The sequence below is a fragment of the Aotus nancymaae genome, unplaced genomic scaffold (assembly GCF_030222135.1).
Source record: "Aotus nancymaae isolate 86718 unplaced genomic scaffold, 86718_ANA_hifiasm-v0.15.2.pri h1tg000040l, whole genome shotgun sequence".
Taxonomy (NCBI): domain Eukaryota; kingdom Metazoa; phylum Chordata; class Mammalia; order Primates; family Aotidae; genus Aotus; species Aotus nancymaae.
In genome coordinates, this window is record NW_026988454.1 from 75,671,615 (window position 1) to 75,693,234 (window position 21,620).

The following is a 21,620-nucleotide window of genomic DNA, read 5'->3' on the forward strand; positions in this document are numbered from 1 at the left end:
ATTTAGATACCACCAAATCACAACTTAAGATGTGACCTTGAAGAGCCTCTATCACACTTCTCCATTCCTGGAGAAGTTAAGTTGCTCAAGGTCATACAGGTAGCAAGTGGCAAATTTGGGTTTAAAATGCAGGTTTTCTGCCTGTAAATATAGTGTCCTTTGGAATACTATAGATTAAATTTCCTTTAACATTTTGAGCTCATCTGGGGAAAAAATCACATATTTACACAAAATGTATGGCACTACCTTATGCTAGCTAATCTATGCTGATTGAAAGTAGTCTCTAAAGATATTATAAACACTGTTACGTTCTGGTTCATATAAAGCTAGTAATTTTTAATATTAAGTACTTAATGCCAAGCTTCCTGGGAATAATTTTCCCTTTATACTTTAGGGCAATACTGTGGAATATATCGAAAGGCCACATTTTGCTAAACTATTCACCTTGCTTTTTTTCCTCCTCAAACTATTCTTGGTTTATTTCATTTAAGTATAAAAGTTATACTCTGAGATACCATGCATAAACCCATCCCAAAACAAGGCTTCAGTCTTTTGTCTTTGTTCAGGGTCAAAGCAGAAAGCTCTAAGAAATAGAAACTTTCTTGAATGATAATGATTTATTTGAAAATCCTTGTTTTAAACTGAGAAATGTGTTAAAGAGAGAATATTAATGTCCATTAGCATCATGCATTTAAATGCTTTTGTTTGAACTGAAATTCCACTAATCATAGCTATGTAACAGCTATGTAACAAAGTGGGCTTAAAACAATTATCTGATAAGCATATAAGGTCAATGGGGTATTTAAAAGGAAATATACTATAAACACAGGAAAACAATTCTGTCATAAGATTTTATGAGTGCCATCAGTTAATTCATTCAATGAACATTGCTAGTGATGCTTTGCCTCCTCACTTTGCACTCAGAAGCAGACTGAGCTCATGTGATGGCAGACAAATATGTAAAAAGAGAGCCAGAATAAAATATAAGTACAGTGGCAGAGTTGGGAAGAAAATTCTGTTTTCTTCATGTCTCAGCAAATTAGTAGTTGGTTGCCATATACAGCCCAAGAAAAGGACACTCCAGATCCAGAGATGGCACACAGTGTCACAAAGGAGTGAATCAACTTTTGGTTTCCAGATGTAGACAGAAACTCAGAGCGCTTGGAAGGCAGGAATTAGAAGGGCAGTGGTGAGATAAAAGAATAGAGAACTTGTTTGTGGCCTGGCCGGCAGCAAAAAAGTGTGAGTTTTATATTCTAGGTAGGAAGGATCCTTTAGGGATATGCACACAAGTGTATCAATTGTAGTTGGGTCTCTATTTATTCAGAACCACTCAGATCTGAGGGGAGGGGAAATATAGCTTTCTTTATTTCCTATAAATCCCTTTATTTCCTATAAATCTCCATACTAGCTGATGACAAAAGTAAAGAATAATATTGTGCCAGTTGGGCTGGGCATGGTGGCTCACGCCTGTAATCCCAGCACTTTGAGAGGCTCAGGCAGTCAGATTGCCAGAGGCTGGGGGTTCAAGAGCAGCCTGGCCAACATGGTGAAACCTCATCTCTACTAAAAAAATACAAAAATTAGCCAAGCATGATGGCAGGCACCTGTAATCCCAGCTATGCAGCAGAGGCAGGAGAACTGCTTGAACCCAGGAGGTAGAGGTTGTAGTGAGCTGAGATCACAGCACTGCACACCAGCCTGGGTGACAGAGTGAGACTCACTCTCAAAAAAAAAAATAATAATAATATGCCAGTTAAAGATCACTGGTTGGAGGAGTCCGTGTGAAGAGAGAGGCAAGGATCAGAAGGACATGGCCACAGGACAGGGAGTGCCTGGAGCCACCAGAACAGGAAAGTGCCTCCTGGAGAGAGTCCAGAGGGGCTGTGACCTTCCCAGCCCCTTGACTGGCCTTCAGGACTGGGAAAGAATCAACGTCTGTTGTTTAAGCCTCAAGACTGTGGCACTTTGTTACAGCAGCCATGGGACACTGACACAGATGCTAAGCTTGGGAGGGGTGGTGGGGGGGACGTGAGGCCTGGTAGGGGCTGTCCTGTAGGATGCAGACAGCTGCAAGAGATCGGACTCTCAGGCAGGGTGGAATATGCGGACTGCAAGGTGACCTGGAAAAGCAGGAACCTGGGGAACAAGCAGGCACAGTGAGGACGGAGCTTGGCTATAAGAGGCCTCAGGTTCACCCTCACCTAAGTCTTGGCCTGCGGGGCAGAAAGACAACAAGAGGCACAAAAAGAAAGGCAGCTTGAGAGTCTGGAAATCGGTAGTAGAAAAAGAAAGGGACCCAGAGCCTGAGAGATGTGGCTTATAGATCCACTCTTCCAGGAGCAGGCTACACAGCATTGGGTAGTTTACTTGGCCTCTCTGAGCCGAGGTTTTCCAAAGGTTCTTTTTCCAAAGACTGCAGATGACACAAAAGAAAACTGTGTGTGTGTGATGTGGGCAGGGCTTGAGTGAGTGCCCCATAAACGTGGAGCAAGGGTAGAAAGAGGACATGGGGGAGGGACCGGGGAGGGAGGGAGTGTTCATAGGGTGCTGGAGTGGAAGTGGAGAAAGGGAAAAAGGCGGAGAGAAGGAGGAGAGAGGTAGGATGGGGAAGGATGAAAGGGAGAGAAACAGGGGTGTACAGGGAAGATCACTCTTAGAAAAGAGTCAGCCAGTGAAGGCCCCACCGTGGAGCTGGGCTTGAGCCTGTCTGAGAAGAAACAGGCAGCTGCAGTGGCCAAGATGGCGGCTGTGGGTCAGGAAGAGCTTTCAGGCAGGAGAGAGATCTGCTCTCGTGGATGCGTGTCCCAGCTGAGCAGCAAAGAGACCAGGCAAAAGACGACACCGAGCGTGAAACCTGCACTCCAGCCAGTGCTGGGGGCTGGTTGTCTTATCCAGCATTTGCTCAGACCCTGGCACCACCAGCAGTGATTGGGGAGCACACGGGTGCCTCAGATACCAAGGAGGGGAGCCTTCCTTAAGAAGAAGCTGATGTCCCAAGAGGGTGGAACGAACCCTGGCATTTCCTTTTCCTGTCTTCCTATCCTTTGGCTCTAGACACAGGCGTAGTCCCAGGAAATGTGCAGCAAAAAGACTGCCTCATGCCCAGGCTTTCAGCCAGAAGACAGAAGTGGTGATGTCCCAAGAACCAAAAAGTACTATAGACGCCATAAGGAGAGAGGGAGAAGAACTAGAGAAACCAACCCAATAACGTGTTCCTGAACTCCTGGGCTCATCAGGTTGAAAATGCACAGATGTGATCCTAACCATCACAGCAAAGACATTGGGAATGCCGTCAAGGGACAGGCCCATCTCAGGCCCCAGACTGGCCACTGAGTGGCATACACGTGGCAAATCTCAATGCCACTGCAAAGACTTCAAAAATGGAATTTACATCAAAACCAAAACTCAGAGGAAGCTGGTAGAAACCTGTGAGCTAGTCTCAACTCGATTAATTTCCTACAGAAATAGAAATATCAACATTCTCCATAGGATTTAAATAAGACCCGGAGTCTCATAGCATAAAATTCTAAATGTCCAGTAAGTGATCCAAAATGACATGGCCCACGAAGAACAGGGAAAACTTCAATTAGTGGAAAGGACAATCAACAGCTGCTAATGCCAAGATGACCTCAATATGGAAATTAGCTCATGAAAGCTTTAAAGCAAGTGTTACATAAATAATCCAAAAGAAGGGGTGAACAGTATTAACATGAAAGGAAAGATAGAAGGTGTCAGCAAAGAAACAAGCCATAGAGAACCACATGAAAACCTCAGAACTTTAAAATGCAGTAATTGAAATTTTTAAAACTCACTGTATGGGCTCAATAGCAGAATGGAAATGACACAGGAACATATGAGTGAACTTGAAGATAGAGCAATGGGCCAGGTGTGGTGGCTTATACCTGTAATACTGAGACTTTGGGGGCTGAGGTGGGAGAACACTTGAGGCCAGAGATTTGAGACCATCCTGAGCAACACAGAAAACCCCCATCTCCACAAAAAAAAAAAAATTAGCCTGGCATAGTGGCACATGTCTGTAGTCCCAGCTGCTCTGGAGGCTGAAGCAGGAGAATCACCTGAGCCCAGGAGTTCAAGGTTACAGCGAGCTATATTACATCACTGCACTCCAGCCTGAGTGACAGAGGGAGACAGTGTCTCTCTAAAACAAAAAAAAGATAAAATTATTCAACAAAAATTCCAAAGCCCTTTCATGATAAAAATACTTAACAACAAGGAATAGAAGGCAGCATCCCCAACCTGATAAAGAGCATCTGCAAAACATTTACAAGTAACTTCCTACTCCATGGTGAAAGACGGGGCATTCTCCCCATAAGATCAGGTAGAAAGCAAGATACCCATTCTCACTTACTCTATTGTATATTGTACTAGAGGTTATAGCCAGGACAATTAGGCAAGAAAAAGAAATAGAAGACATGTGGATTGTAAAGGAAGAAGTAAAACTCTCAATTTGCAAATGACATGATCTTATATATAGAAAATCCTAAAGAATCTACCAAAAAATAAATTCAATTACAGCTAATAAGCTGAGCAAAGTTGCAGGATGTCAGATCAACTTACAAAAGTCAGTAGGATTCCTGTAGACTAGCAATGGATAACCCAAAAGTTGAACTGAGAAAAAAAAATTCATCATCAAAAAAATTAAAATTCTTAATAAATTTAACCAAAGAAGTGCAAGACCTATTCACTGAAAACTGCAAAACATCATTGTAAGAAACTAAAGGATATCTAATTTTTTTTAGAAAAGATAAGTGGTTTCTTCTAGCTTAAAAATAATGCTACACATTGAAATCAATTCAAAGTTTAAACTCTGTTAGGGCTAATTCCTCCTTTTAGGGGTCTCTTTTCTGTATTTTCTGTTCTGAGTTCATGTTTGGTAGCAGGACAGTAGAGTTCATGCATTATCAAGGAGGAAGAAAACAGGTATCCAGTCGGCTCCCTTTCATCTTAGTCCTTGCCAACTTCACTGAGAGCTGTGCGGTTGTGCACTCAAGTGTGGCTGCTCCCTCCTGGTCTTTTGAGATATCATGCTTTTGACTAAATCATACCAAATCATACCCACAGAAGAATCACACACCCATGACCTCTGTCATGAGTTCATCAGTTGTCTCCCAGTTGTCTCCCACAGTGGGCAGAGAATATTCTGGCCATGGGTAACTGCAAGGCTATCATTCTGCTCCATTCATTTCCATACCTTTCTCCACCATCCTGCTGGTAGCAGCCCAGTGCTTGACAGGGCTCTCCGCCAAGAGACATGCAGTCGCCCCAGGAATATGCAGAAAGTGAGGACTCTAGTTCCAGCTTTCCTTGATTCCTCCACCCTATCCACATTGTTCTATAATTTCTCTATTCCAAGAGTTGTAACAATCAAGCACAAGCCTAGACATTCACATCCCATCTCTTGCCCCTCTCTTTTCCCCTCCAAGTTGCTCTCCCAGCACTGTAATAGGAAAATTCAGTCAATTTGTTCATGTTTAAAATTTTCTTAGTAAAATCAGAATGCATAACCGTTCATTTGAGTGACATATGGGGCTCAACTATCAGTAAAATAGTAATCTGTGCCTACAGACATATAAAATTCTATATGCTATGGTCTGGCTGGACAATCGTAAGTGCATAAAGACTGATAGAGGGATATATTTGAATCTAAAAAACCCTTTCATCTCTTAACAAAACCAAGTTTTCATGCTAAGAAGTCTCATTGTACATGAAAAAAGTCCAGTGACTTAATAGCACATAAATACCCTTCTAATTATATAAGATACTAGGAAGTGTCAAGGCTAGGAAGGGGATGGTAGCATTACATATGCGTTGTTTATAAAATAAAGCATGCAAGAAATAATGGGGCCCTAATTAAGACGTGCACAACAGAGTTGAGGAAAGAGGCAAAATGTGAGTGATATTTAAAAGATGGAATTGACAAGATCTGGTGACTCATTGGATATGGAAAGGTGAGGCTAAAGGGATTTGAGGTTTAGTTTAAGGTAAATGTATATATACCATATATCTATCTATCTATCTATCTATAGATAGATAGTGAATTTGGACTATAATTGATCCTACTAGATAGATAGAGAGAGAGAGAGACAGAGAGAGAAGAGCCTGGTGGGTAACAATACCATAGGTCTTGATCAGGGATATAAAACTAATGGGTGGGTTGGGGAAACAGGTAAAAGAAGGTTGTTTAGTTTGAGGTGGTTACATTTGGTCCTCTGACACTAAAAGGTTACCAATAAGCATATGTTATATGAAAGAACAAGTGTATCACAGGGATGTGAAAATGCATAGTCAACGAACTAGTGTCTAAAATTGGCTTCTCTTTCTTCTTCAAGTAAAATAGAATACAAAACCATTCATTTAGGTGAATTATGAGGCTAGCCTAACAGTGGAACAGCAATCTGCGCCTACAAAAGAAAAACAACAAAAAATGATGATATGCAGATATTTCTAAAAGCTCAAACATGGACTATTAAATGCAAATGTCTTTGCCTTTTCTATTGCATCCTAACGTTTACTCAAGAAACACTTCATAGGGAGTTAACAAAAATAAAACTAAATGATAGGCTTTCTATTCCTCTATCTTCCATATTAATAATTCACCCAAAAGGCCTAAAAACCCAAATCATCATAATTTAAAACAATTTATTATAACCTGCCAACAAACTTAGAATAAGAGCCTAAAACCTAAAAATGAAAATGGGAATGAGTTAACCCTAAGTAGGAAACCAAAATAAATTAACATTAGGCTTTTATTTAGTCCTTTGTTGAAAATATAGGGCTAATATGAAGGGGACCTGAAGCAGGAGAATTAAGACTAAAGTAGCAATATCACACAGGGAAAAAAATTCACAGTATTTCTCTCTTGCCTGACAGTTTAGTCCCATCATTCATTTCATATCCCCAGGACTCATTAATGAATGAAATGGAGATACCCAAAGGACACAGTGAAATTCTTCAACAGAAATTAAATAGAGAAAATGACAGGTTATGGAACCCACATTCTTTCCAGTAGTACATTAGGGTTCCTGGAGCTACATTGGACACAGAATGCCTCATATTTTTAAAAAGTGCCTTTAAAAAGTCGTATGTTCAAAATCAGGTTTTCATTTCTGTTTTAACTCTTTTACACTCATTCATTACTAGAAATAATGAAAGCTTAAGTATGTCTGGTGTATTTTCACAAAATTATGAAACAAGGATTAGATAGCAGAAGGCTGAATTTGGACTATAATTGATCCTACTGTCAATTACAGGTTTAAAGAATATTGCACTTTTAAAAGGTAGCTAGTTTGTAGTCTGTATCTGAGACAGCCTTGAGAACAGGAAATGAAAACCGACCATGTCTGAGTCACAACACTGGCCTCCTCTACCCAAGGCACAGCTCAGAGGGGTCACTCAGCCTATGGCGTCATAAACCAGAGAGATTCGGTTTTCGCTTCCTAGGGCAGTCATAACAAATTACCACAAACCAGGTAGTTTAAAACAAAAGAAATTTCTTCTCTCACAGTTCTGGAGGCCAGAAATCTGAAGTCAAGGTATCGGCCAAGTTGCTTCTTTCTGGAGGCTGTGGGGAGGATCCGTTCCCTGTCTCGTCCCCAGCTTCTAGTGGCTGGCAGCAATCCTTGCTGTGCCTTGCTTTGCAGGCACCGCACGCCAATCTCTGCTCCATCCCCACGTGGCCTTCTTTTTTTGTAGGATCTCATCTCAATCCTTGTTAGTCATATATGCAAATATCCTATTTCTGACATTCCAGGCAAACACGCACCTTAGGGGGACACTTTCAACTTTTCTACTCATTATTGATGCTTACCACAAAGAAAAGGCAACACTGAGGGAAGAAACTTAAAGGACCACAAAGACGTTATCATGGTTAACAACTGAAAGTCAGCAAATCATCAACACCAAAACATGTGAACACCAGAACTTCCACGTCGACCCCTTCTACAAGTAGAAGTGATGGTAGAAAATGTAGTAGAAGTAGAAGAGGCATGCATTGATTAGACCACTGGGACCTAGATGGTGGCTTAAATCCTGATGAAATCACACAGAAACATGACAAACTGGAGGGAAAGATATCATAATCAGTTTAAATAGAATGGGTGCCCTTATTTGGGAAAAGAGGATTTTTTTAAACTATTTGTCTAATATAATTTGATCCATTTACTTATGCTGATAAATAAATTAATTGATATTGAAATTATAATTGAATGTTTTATTATTAGACACCCACTTACTATTTTTTCCAGGAATTGTTCTTTTTTTTTTAATTTCTTTTTTTTAATTTCTAAAACTTGCCTTACCTAAGTCATTCTGTGTCATGTCTTAGAGCTCTACAAATTAGTAGGTATGAGCTACGACACATAAAGAAAAATTTTGGTAAGGAAACATTCCAGATACAGTTGGAATTTTACTAAAACTTCAGTCATTCTAGATTATCATTTTGTATATTTAGCTTGACTTCTACCTACTTGAGGATGCTATAACTTATAATCTTAATGTCCTTTAGGAGATTCAATCATTCAACATGTAAACTAATCAATCATTTAGATGGTAGGAATTGCTATAAAAAATATAAGAGGGTAATGAAGGAAAGAGTGCAGTGTGGGGTGAGGTGTGAGGCTTATGATATTCAAGTGAAGTAAGAGATGCAAAGATCTGGAGAGAAAGCATGCCAGATAGAAGGCACAAGTGCAGGATCCTGTAGTGGGGTATCGCTGATGAGCTCTCAACAGTAAATTCCCACTGAGAAGTTAAAGGCATGTGGGCAAGCCCTCCATCAGGTTCTAAGGTCAGAGGTGAAATGGAAACTAGCTTCATAGAAGACAGAGTTGGCATCATAAACTCTAAGAGAAAGAAGTGCATGGTCCACAGTCTTGCCCAGGATAAAAAAAAATCAAAGTTCTAAAAATACTAACATGACTCAAGACCATAGGTCCAGAAAAGCTGATCAAGTCTCACATGTGGTATAGATACAAAACTCCCTAGAAGGAGCTGCTTGCATGAGTCAGGCTAAACTGCTATGACTGAGTCCTCAAATACAGCACATTATATTAGACTCTCATGTAATAATCCAGAGATGAAACATTTCAGGGTAAGTGGGGGAACTCTTAACACATGCCTTCCATCTTTGGATGTAAGATAGCAGCTCCAGTTGTCACCACTTCCCAGGCAAAAGAAAGAAAATAATGGAATGGAGGAAAACGATTCCTTTGCTTAATGGCATACACAATACAAAAGTAGAACAAACTTCTCTCACTTCAAATTTTTTTCCTTCCAACTTTCATTTTAGGTTCAGGGGGTACCTGTGCAGGTTTATTACATGGCAAATTGCATGTCGTGGGAGTTTGGTGTACAGATAATTTTGTCACCCAGGTAATTACACAATTTCATTGTCCAAATTTTCGTCTCATGTGTCACATAGCCAAATTGAAATGCAAAAGGCTAGGAAATGTGGGTTCTTGCTAGGTGGCCTTCTGTCAAGGTCAAATGGATATTGGAGGGTAATTAGCAGTTTCTGACACAAATTAGTAACTGAAAATTTGTAAAAGAGGTTATAGACATGACTAGGAGTAGAGATGAGGATGAGCTGTCCCCAAGGCATCATCCCAGCTCCTGAATAATGTCTGTCCACCCAAGAGATGAGGATGACAAGAATAGGAACAATAGTAAGTAGTGACCACAGTATGCAGCTACACTGAATCACTGAGACAATCCCGGGATGGTCAGTAACCCACAGGGAAGTAGGAACAGATGCCCATGTCAGATTGAAAGGAATATCCAAGACCAAGCATAGAAGTTAGAAGGGCTGTGTTTCCAAGCATCCAGCCTATGGGTACTAAGCCAGGGAATAATTGTAGCTATTATTTTTATTAATTGTTGTATCCTATAGACTGAGAAAAATGTCCTGGGTACTATTATTTATATCAGTTAAAATTGTTTATCATATATACCTATCCCTCTCTATGTGAATCTATTTAGTTATTGAGCATATATTGCTGAGTTTGGATATTGGTTTCAGATAGAGAGGGGTGTTAAGTGAGCCAAATCTATCTGTTCCTGAGTTTTACATAGGGAGACATCGGGCAGCAAGAAATACCGATAATTAAATTATTGGACATAATATCACATGTCCTACTGCTTCCATGTTTCACCATGAAGGTATTTTAATTGGCATCATTTTTATTGTATTCCATTTTACTATATTTCTAGTAACTTCCTCTAGTTGGTTGTCATTACTCCAAGTAAAACCACCTATTTCTTGTTCATTCATTATTCTTAATTGTCAAGAAAATGTTCAATTACCTTGATATTCCTGTATCTAGGTACAGGACTTATAAATTAAGGATGACACATCATTTTTTCTCTTTATAATTATCACCAAGAATTTACAAGGCAACTAGTTTATATTTTATATTGTTACATGTTTTATGAACCTGTGGCACCTTCATTGAAAGACACATCTTCCTCTATCCCTTAAGTCATTTGATTAATAGAAGAGGTCGAAAAAGATACACAACCAACAGCTCCCTCTCCCACCTCAGTGCCTTAATGGCTGGTCCCAGAAAGAGGCAAGACAAGTGAAGTAAGTAGGTAGGGACTGGTTGATAACCAGTTGTTCCAGATTACACCTCATTCTTGCTGGGATTGGAGAGTGCACTTATATAGGATTTAGATTGGAATTTAATCTAATTTACTGTCAAAATCCCAAAAAATTGAAATGACCTCAGTATTAGTTCTCAAGTTATGACAATGACCCCAGTGGTTGAGTAGTTGAGAAGCTCTATCACGGCTGAGTCAGCCAGTCTTTCTCTCTTTTCTACCCTGTACTTTCCTTCTCCAGCCTCCCCCTGCACCCTCTGGTTTCCTATCTGAAAAGCAGGATTTTCTCTTACCCTGACTTAGCCTTGCCTAAGGTAAACTATAACTAAGTTGCTCTATCAAAACCACTTTTAGATGCAGGGAGAACTCTATACCCCCTGTTTAATCCCTTGAAACTATACAATGAGCACTCACTATACACCAGGCTATTTTCTAGGCACTGGAGAGGCAGCAATGAAAAGGCAGGTAAGATATCTTCTCCCCATAGAATCTACATTTTAACGGTTTTGCTCTTTAAATTATCTATAATTAGATTAGCTCTAATCTGGATGTGAACCTTTTGCTTCCCACACTGATTCTCAAATGTTGGTTGGTATGTTTTTTCTTTCATCTTAAGAAGTCATTTGAATAACAGGACCTATTTGTTTGAGTTTCAAAGCCAAGTCCCATAGTTCATAGGAAAATCTCTTCACTTTTATCTTTGTTCTAAGATTCTGCTCTGATAAATCTATTTTCCAGTCTTTTTCTATGGCTTGAATTCCTCCCAGCTCTTGCCAGTTTCCTGAGTTAAAACCCAGAAACATTTCATTAACTCCAAATATTCCGAAGTTTGGGACTGGATACACACCAATGGTTGGCCCACCTGGTCTCTGAACATCACATCTCTGAGTCCTACTTTCATATTCAAGTCACCAGGTAAGACCTGGTAATACCGTTATAGGACTTGTAAATGCTGTTTTTCTGACCATCACTAAAGATTACTAAACCTTCATGGACTTTATGCCTTTACTACTTGGCTGGACATCCTTTTTCATTTCCTACATTTGGGAAATCACCCCTATCCTCACCCAAGTATCTGTTGTTAATCCATACATATCTGTGTCATCAAATAGAAAATTGAAGGCAAAACCATAGCCACAGAAACTCCTGCATCTGGTTCTCTATCTCTTCAAGTACGTAGACTGCACACTATTTGTAAATTGCCATCCAAGGTTTGTCACTGCACAATGGAATGTAAATCTTTTCAATTATGACTGATAAACACCACAGATTTCTCTGGACCTTGGCTCTGTTGTAACAGCTGTCCCCTTGGAAACACCCTACTTAAAATAAATGTGCAACAACATTGGTCCAAAAGCCATTAAAAGCAGCATTTGGTCATGAGCTAACATTTTGTTTAAATCCAATATGTTGGAAAAACACCACACATCAAATTAACCTTAAAGTGAAATATTTAATTAAAATTATATTATCCCTTGCTCTCTATTTTTATCTGTAAGTGCATTGCTAACTGATGCTATAACTTATTTCAGCTCTTCCCCTAGTAAAGTATAACATATCCATCATCCTGAAACACTTAAGTTACAGGCAGTTTACTCACATTAGATCTCATTAGCAATTACACCAGTGTTCAAAATACATTACCTCATTTGTCTCATGGCCCATATAGTTTTTTACATAATGAATTAGACCAATTAGTCTCACATGACATAAGGAAATCTTAAATAACACTGTTCTTACTTTAAGACAAGCTTGACTGAACTGCAGTGAAAGAAACTATAAAATTAATTTGTTTTGTAAGATAGTAAAAAGACTTAGATAACCAAAACTTCAGGCTAAACGATTGTGGTTGGGATTGGGCATCAGAGAAGAGTAGCGAAAGGAGGGACAATGCTTCACTCAGTTCAGCTTTGCAAGACATAAATTCATTATTTGTATAGCTAAGAGCCATGTCTAAATGTCCAAACTAACTTGCTTATAGACTTTTCAATTGAGGCCATTATTGTCCTTTGGGAAAAACCTTGCTGATTGTAATCAAGAAATTTACAGCTATCGCACTGATCAGCAGCTAGAGACTTTGGAAGCACAAAACCAGCCCTCTATTCATGAGTTTATTTTGAGAACACGAAGTTGTTTCTCAGTGTCCCTGATATTCCCTTCAAATGACTCTTTCCAACATCGAATCCAATTTCCTAGCCACTGTTAGTATCTCTATCTTCAAACTTCAGACAGAATCGTAAAACACACAGGGTTAATAGGTGTTACCCAACCAAGGGTACATTTTACCCTTAGGAGGCAAATCCTAAAGGCTCTTAGCACGCCATCTGTGCTCTCTACGACCCTGGAAGGGTCCTGTGCCTTGGTACTCATCAGTATAGTAATTATCTGTAGTCTTTGTAGATCATAATTACTTTCCTCATTGTTCTATCAAGGACTGTCTTTACAATGAAATGACTGTGAGCCTGTTAACTAGTCAAAGTGCCCCTAGTCTTCCATTTATGGGCATTATAAATTGTGTCACCTAAGGAGTCAACAGAAGATACAAATCTGGTAGCAAATCGATTCCTAAAAATACGCTCTGGAACCCAGAGGCAAAATTTGACCCAATCATTTCTCTTTAATCAAGGTGACTCTTCATATGTCTCTTTTAATGTCATAGTAGTTAAAGATAATTTAGCACTGAAAGGCAAAGTAAAATAAGGATCCTGGGTCAATAGGAAAAGAGGTTTTCGGAGAACTCTCACATTATGAGAATGAATCTTCCTTTTCCTTCTAAACCAAGTATCCTTTTCAAAGTGAGTGTATATTAGAGAAAATAAATCACCAAGACAGTAGAATTAGTCTTTTTCAACACAACTCTTCCTACCATTTTCTTCTGCTTTTACAAAAATATTTCACATACCAAAAGTTATCTACTAGACTTCACTAAAGCATGTGCCTTATGTTCCAATTGCATCTTTTAAACTGGCATAATTTAAAAAAAAAAAATAGGCTTTTAAAACTATTTATCACTGGCAATTTGAAAATGTTGACTCCAGTATATGCTATTCAGAGTTGAACTCAGAGAGTCAAGAATATTCCAAGTTAACTTGTCTTTTTCTCAACTCCCACAGTTCCACCATATTATACCTGGTGGGCAACTCAGGGAATCTTGAGCTGCTGCTGCGTTAGCACAAAATAGAAATGTAAATTCTGAATTTGCATTCTTAAGACACCTTCAGTATTGCCTTAAAAGCTCAAAAATAATCCTGTTTTACCAAAAGAAAAATGCAGAATGTCCTCTACACTGGTGGTTGGAAACTCGTTTCAATTAGTTGTTTCTTTTTTTAATAAACTCCTGGTATTTAACTTTTTGCTAGTCACATTTGAAGATCACTAGATTGCATGAAATGAGATAATCACTGCCCCCCAACACACACACATAAATTTTGCAGTCTACATAAAGAAGTGGTTTATGCATGCAAAACAAATTTCAAGATTGTATCAAAAATGATAACCTAAGGTTACAACTGACATTATTAGGGAGAGAAAAGATCCAAGTGAGACAAAGAAGATGGCAAAGACGGAACTGAGTGTCTTTACTGCTAGGGAGATTTGGCTATTTGGATATGGTTCAGAGATCCCATATGTTCCCTCAAGAGAATTTTTAACTTTGTCTAATTGATCTCCAAGCAAAACTCAGTCCTTCTCATGTTTAAAAGCCTCCCTGGCACAAAGTGGCCTGTGGCTCCCATCTGCCCTCAGTAAGTGACTCACACTATGTGGCCCCTAGTAGCACAATGAGGCTGTCTTGAAGATTCAGGCAGAAGCTGCTTTCTTCTTTCAAAATACAATGGTCATTAGAAACAGTAGATTTGAATTGCTACTCTTAACCTTATTCCAAAGACTTATCCCTTTATTATTTGTTTTTAAATTATAAAGTTCCATTGGTTTTCTTGCTTTCTTTAGTGGCTGTCAAAAGCTAAACAAGGCAGATAACTCTCTGATGATCACTCAGATACATGGCCTCCCTGTGTAGTTACTTAGCATTGTGTCTGCTTGGACAGTATAACCTAGAAAATCTGTTTAAAGTTCTCTGACACATTAAGACACTGACAGTGTAAGTACCCTCTCCTGTCAATACTAAGCCCAGTGGATTGGCAGTGATAGATCTATGTCATTTGGGTTTCATTATCATGACTCTAGGCCCTCCACAAAGACACCTTCTTCAATCTTTCCTGGGCTTTAATGATTCAATTCTCTAGTCCCATGAGTAGCCTGTATCCAGGGAGATCCTGTACTTCTAACCTAATCTAGACAGGAATAACTGCAATAATAATAATGAACATGTATCGTATGACTATTATGTGCCAATCACTGCAGCATGGAATTTATGTGCAATAGTTCATTTAATTCTCACAACCATGCTGCAAAGTCACTATCGTATCTCTATTATGTGGACAGGAACCAAGGCTCAAAGAGTTTAAATGACTTACCCAAGGCCATTTAAAGATGCTTCTAATCCATCTCTGATGCTGAGGTTCAAATCACTGTAGGGCCTTATTTGGGAATGAAAAACAAAGTCTCTCTTGTTCATGCTCTCCCAGAAAATGGCCTGCCCATTTTCTATCTGTTAGAGTCCCGTAAGATACAGAATGTTATTTCTGCTCCATATACTCTGAAGACAGTGGAAAGGGCTCCTTGAAACCCTGGCCAATATGGTGAAACCCCATCTCTACCGAAAATACAAAAATTAGCTGGGCATGGTGGCACGCGCCTGTAATCCCAGCTACTGAGGAGGCTGAGGTAGGACAACTGCTTGAACCCGAGAGGTGAAGGTGGCGGCTGCAGTGAGCAGAGATACCACCACTGCACTTTAGCCTGGGTGACAGAGCAAGACTCAGTTTTAGAAGGAAGGAAGGAAGGAAAGGAAGGGAGGGAAGAAAGGAGGGAGGAAGGGATGGAGGGAGGGAGGGAAGAAACTAAAATCTTGAAGTTGAAAGTGAGCTTAAAGATTAACTAACCCTAAACCCTTTTGTTTTTAAAACGTCCTTAGTGTCAAGCAGTTCCTTATTGGCAGAGCAGGAATCAGAAGTTATGACCTTTTTTCCAATCTAGATAGTCACTGTTTTCCTGTTGCCCAGCTTTCACATGACTTTAAACACTTTTCTCGTTGAGTTACTTAGAATAGTGAAGGTAACATGAGCTTTTGTAATTAATAGATACCAAAATTTCGTGGGCTCAACATATTCATCATTCCTTATCAGTCAAAGTGGAAGTTTCTGCATGGCAAGTGGCTTTTCTCTAGAGAACAACTGAGGAAGCAAGGGTCCTATGGATATTGTGGATTCAACTTCTTCTGGGATCTCAGTGCCCTCTGTTTCTAGCTAACATAAGATGGAAAAGACATTCCTGCACTTCAAAATGGAAGTGGTGCTTATTTATGCCCACACTGCATTGGTGAAGACTAGTCATGTGTCCATACACGAATGCAAAAAGGACTGGAAAGTGTATTCCCTGTCAGTTATGTGTTTTCCAGCAAAATAACCACTCTGGAGAAGGGAGAACATACATTTTTGGTGGACAGCTATCTATCTCTGTCATATTTGTTTTTCTGCCACATCCCTCCTAGATAGCAAATTCCACTTTCAAACATCTACTAGAAGAGTTCTAAGTTATCCTAAACATCAAAACCTGGCAGGACAGATTGGATTATCTATCCCATCCTTTTCTTTCCTCCATTAAGAGAATCAGACTTCCATGCCCTTGGCCATGAATACTTGTCTTCCATTATGGGCAGAGAAAACACTTTACCACCCCATTGATACTGGGATTGATAAGATGACTGGCTTTGACCAGTGAATGTGGGTGAAAGTGACAGTGTCCCTGTTCTACAGTTAAGCTTTAAGAAACATACTTGTCTGCCAGCCTCTCGTTTCTCTGCCATCCACTGTGAGAAGAACATACCACAATTAACCACTCTTTCCAGAGCAAGTAGTTACGTGGAGAAAACCTGAACCCAACCTTAGTCTGGAACAAAGCACAGCTGATTTCAGCCAAATCCAGTCAAATATCAAGCATGTGCACGTGCGCATATACACACACACGCGCGTGCGCCCCAGGCACAGTGGGTCATGCCTGTAATCCCAGCACTTTGGGAGGACAAGGCTGGCAGATCATGAGGTCAGGAGTTCAAGACCAGCCTGACCAACATGATGAAACCCTGTGTCTACTAAAAATACAAAAATTAGCTGGGCATGGTGGTGCATACCTGTAATCCCAGCTACCCAGGAGGTTGAGGCAGGATAATTGCTTGAACCTAGGATGCAGAGGTTGTAGTGAGCCGAGATTGTGCCATTGCACTCCAGCCTGGGTGACAGAGCGAGACTCTGTCAAATAAAAATAAAAATAAAAAAGCTTATGAGCCACTAAGGTTGGAGGCTCGTCATGTAGCATTTCTTCAGCAACAGTTGACTGATGCAAAGAAATTTGATCATTCTATGGGTGTAAGTAATTATCAGCTAGCCTTCTAAAAAGGAATCTATAAACAAAATGACCAGCTTAGATTCAAGAAAATCAAAAGTTTATTTGACCAAAAATAAAAAGTGGACGTGTTTTCCATTGGTAAGACTAGAGGCATTTCATTGTTTTCAGGAGTTCTACGAAAATGATATCTTACTGTCTTTTATTATTAGAGGAGAGTAGCTCCCCTCCAGGAATAAGTCCAAGAACCCAAGGATAAGAGATAGGAACACCAATTGCAAAGTCCTCGTTTTCACCCAAGGTGGCATAAAAAGCATTCCTTGGGCCAGTGAGGAGGAAATAAAACTTCTCTGGATTTCCTGCTCGATTTCTTACTGAGCCATTACAACACATAAACTCTAAAGATGGAAACTGTTTCCTTTTAATTATAATAGAAACATTTTCACATATATAAAAATGAGCTCTGTAGCCATGTGTTTCCCTAATTGTACTGATTCAAAGGATAATAAAGTTTTTCTTACCTCTAGAAAAGCCAAACAGTTAATCCCGGGACAGACACCTAGGTTAGCACTGAAAATGACAGGGAGCATGAACTTTCTACATATTTACACATCAAAGGAGATGAAGACCAGAACTTAGAGATATCTCTGGGTTGGAGACACATGGACCTATCTGGTTCCTGGAGAATTGTATTTCCACATCAAAGGGTTTGGGTTAGAACTCAAGCCCTTTACATTTCCAAGGAAACCCATTTAGGAGGGGAGAGGCAACTGCCTCTCTAACTTTTATAAGCACAGAAAAATCTTTTTACCTCATTTCTTACCTGTAGAGTAAATTTTTAATGATCGCCATTCTAACTGGGGTGAGATGGTATCTCAATGTGGTTTTGATTTGCATTTCTCTACTGAACGGTGATGATGAGCATTTTTTCATATGTTTGTTGGCTTCACATATATCTTCTTTTGAAAAGTGTCTATTCATATCCTTTGCCAACTTTTGAATGGCTTTGTTTTTTTCTTGTAAATCTGTTGTAGTTCTTTGTAGATTCTGGATATTAGCCCTTGTCAGATGGGTAGATTGCAAAATCTTTTTCACATTCTGTTGGTTGCTGGTTCACTCTGATGATTGTTTCTTTTGCTGCACAGAAGCTCTGGAGTTTAATTAGGTCTCCTTTGTCTGTTTTGGCTTTTGTTGCCAATGCTTTTGGTGTTTTAGTCATGAAGTCCTTGCCTATGCCTATGTCCTGAATAGTTTTGCCTAGGTTTTCTTCCAGGGTTTTTATGGTGTCAGGTCTTATGTTTAAGTCTTTAATCCACCTGGAGTTAATTTTAGTGTAAGGTGTCAGCAAGGGGTCCAGTTTCTGCTTTCTGCATGTGGCTAGCCAGTTTTCCCAACACCATTTATTAAACAGGGAATCCTTTCCCCATTGCTTGTTTTTATCAGATTTGTCAAAGATCAGATGGTTGTAGATGTATGGTGCTGCCTCTCCAAAGGCCTCTGTTCTGTTCTATTGGTCTATGTCTCTGTTTTGGTACCAGTACCATGATGTTTTGATTACTGTAGCCTTGTAGTATAGTTTGAAGTCAGGTAGCATGATACCTTCAGCTTTGTTCTTTTTGCTTAGGATTGTCTTGCCTATGGGAGCTCTCTTTTGGTTCCACATGAAGTTTAAGGTGTTTTTTTTCCCATTCTGTGAAGAGGGTCATTGATAACTTGATGGGGATAGTATTGAATCTATAAATTACTTTGGGCAGTATGGCCATTTTCATGATACGGATTCTTCCTAATCATGAGCATGGAATGGTTTTCCATCTGTTTGTGCCCTCTCTTATTTCCTTGAGCAGTGGTTTGCAGTTCTCCTTGAAGAGGTCCTTTATATTCTTTGTTAGTTGTATTCCTAGGTATTTTATTCTCTTTGTAGCAATTATGAATGGCAGTTCATTCTTGATTTGGCTCTCTGTTTGTCTGTTACTGGTGTATAGGAATGCTTGTGATTTCTGCACATTGATTTTGCATCCTGAGACTTTGCTGAAGTTGCTTATCAGTTTAAGGAGATTTTGGGCTGAAACAGTGAGGTCTTCTAAATATACAATCATGTTGTCTGCAAATAGTGACAATTTGACTTCCTCCTTTCCTAATTGAATATCCTTTTTTTCTTTTTCTTGCCTGATTGCTCTGGCTGGAACTTCCAATACTATATTGAATAGGGGTGGTGAGAGAGGGCATCCTTGTCTAGTGCCAGATTTCAAAGGGAATGCTTCCAGTTTTTGCCCATTCAGTATGATATTTGCTGTGGGTTTGTCGTAAATAGCTTTTATTATTTTGATGTAACATTTTTAAATCAAAGCAATTTACCACACTAACAGAGTAAAAGAAAAAAATCATATAATCATAATAGATGAAAAAAATTGAAGAAATAAAAATGTTTTAATGATTTATAATTAGATAAAAATATTAATTGACTAGGTAGCAATATTACACAAATGTTACACAAATGTAAAAAATCTCTGAGGGGAAAAATATACAACTTTATTAAGAAATATTAGAGGATACATAAATGGATAGGGAAATAGATTATCTTTGGGGATTGAAAAAAATCAATAATATAAAGATTGTCAACTTTCTCAAAATTTATCTTTAGATTCATTGTAACCCAACCAAAATTCTAGAAATTTTGCCTTAAAAAAAGGAAAAACAGCTATGAAACTTTATATGCTGAAAAGAGCCAAGAATCAAGACAGCATTAAATAAGAAACACAAATTTGGAAACTTATCCAAACCATAAATATTTATTATAGAACTTTAGTAATTAATGCAGTGTAATAATGATGCTAAGATAGAATAACAGGCAACTCAACAATATAGAAAGCCCAGTACTTCCGTGTTTGTTGCAGCACTGTTTCCAATAGCCAAGATTTGGAAGCAACCTAAACGTCCATCAGTAGATCATTGGATAAAGAAAATGTGGTATGTATACACATGGGGCAATTATGTAGCCATAAAAAAAAGAATGATATTCTGTCATTTGAAAAAACAGGTATGGAGGTCATTGGCAAAACCTGAGTCCTGACCTCTCGCTCTCTTCCCTGGACAGCATGAGCTTCACCATTCATTCCACCTTCTCCCCCAACTACCAGTCCCTGGGTTCTGTCCAGGCACCCAGTTACAGAGCCCAGCTGGTCATCAGCATGGTGGTCAGTGTCTATGCAGGTTCTGGGGACTCTGTTTCCTGGATCTCCATGTCCCCCGCCACCAGCTTCCGGGGCAGCATGGGGTCTGGGGGCCTGGCCATAGGGATGGCCAAGGGTCTGGCAGGAAAGCAGGGCATTCAGAATGAGAAGGAAACCAAGCAAAGTCTGAATGACCCCCTGGCCTCCTACCTGGACAGAATAAGGAGCCTGAAGACTGAGAACTGGAAGCTGGAGAGCAAAATTCGGGAGCACCTGGAGAAGAAGGGGACCCAGGTCAGAGACTGGAGCCATTACTTCAAGAACATTGAGGACCTGAGGGCTCAGATCTTCACAAATACTGTGGACAATGCCTGCATCATTCTGCAGATCGACAATGCCTGTCTTGCTACTGATTGACTTTAGAGTGAAGTATGAGACAGAGCTGGCTATGTGCCAGCCTGCAGAGAGTGACATCCAGGGGCTCCATAAGGTCATTGATGACACCAGTGTCACTCGGCTGCAGCTGGAGACAGAGATCAAGGCTCTCAAGGAGGAGCTGCTCTTCATGAAGAAGAACCATGAAAAGGAAGTAAAAGGCCTACAAGCCCAGATTGCCAGCTCTGGGTTGACGGTGGAGGTAGATGCCCCCAAATCTCAGGACCTCGCCAAGATCATGGCAGACATCAGGGTTCAATATGACGACCTGGGTCAGAAGAACCGAGAGAAGCTGGGCAAGTACTGGTCTAAGCAGATTGAGGAAAGCACCACAGTGGTCACCACACAGTCCACCGAAGTTGGAGCTGTGAGATGGGAGCTGAGATGTACAGTCCAAGAGAAATCTGAAGGCTAGCTTGGAAAACAGCCTGAGGGAGGTGAAGGCCAGGTACACCCTGCAGATGGAGCAGCTCAACAGGATCCTGCTGCACCTGGAGTGAGAGCTGGCACAGACCCGGACAGAGGAACAGCTCCAGGCCTAGGGATATAAGGCCCTGCCAAACATCAAGGTCAAGCTGGAGGCTGAGATCGCCACCTACCGCCACCTGCTGGAAGATGGTGAGTACTTCAGTCTTGGTGATGCCCTGGACAGCAGCAACTCCATGCAAACCATACAAAAGACCACCACCAGCCGGATAATGGATGGCAAAGTGGTATCTGAGACCAAAAACACCAAAGTTCTGAGACATTAAGCCAGCAGAAGCAGGGGACCCTTTGGGGAGCAGGAGGCCAATAAAAAGTTCAGAAGTCAAAAAAAAAAAAAAAAGACAAGTATGGAACTCGAGGTCATTATGTTAAGTGAAATAAGTAAATAACTCAGGCACAGAAAGACAAATTTCTCATATTCTCACTTATTTGTGGGTACTAAAAATC

General features: G+C 40.0%; 1 pseudogene; it reads left to right on the forward strand.

The window, feature by feature from the left end:
* The first annotated feature begins 3,289 nt into the window (after positions 1-3,289).
* On the forward strand, positions 3,290-21,102 carry LOC105711421 (keratin, type I cytoskeletal 18-like; annotated as a pseudogene).
* Positions 21,103-21,620: the final 518 nt, after the last annotated feature.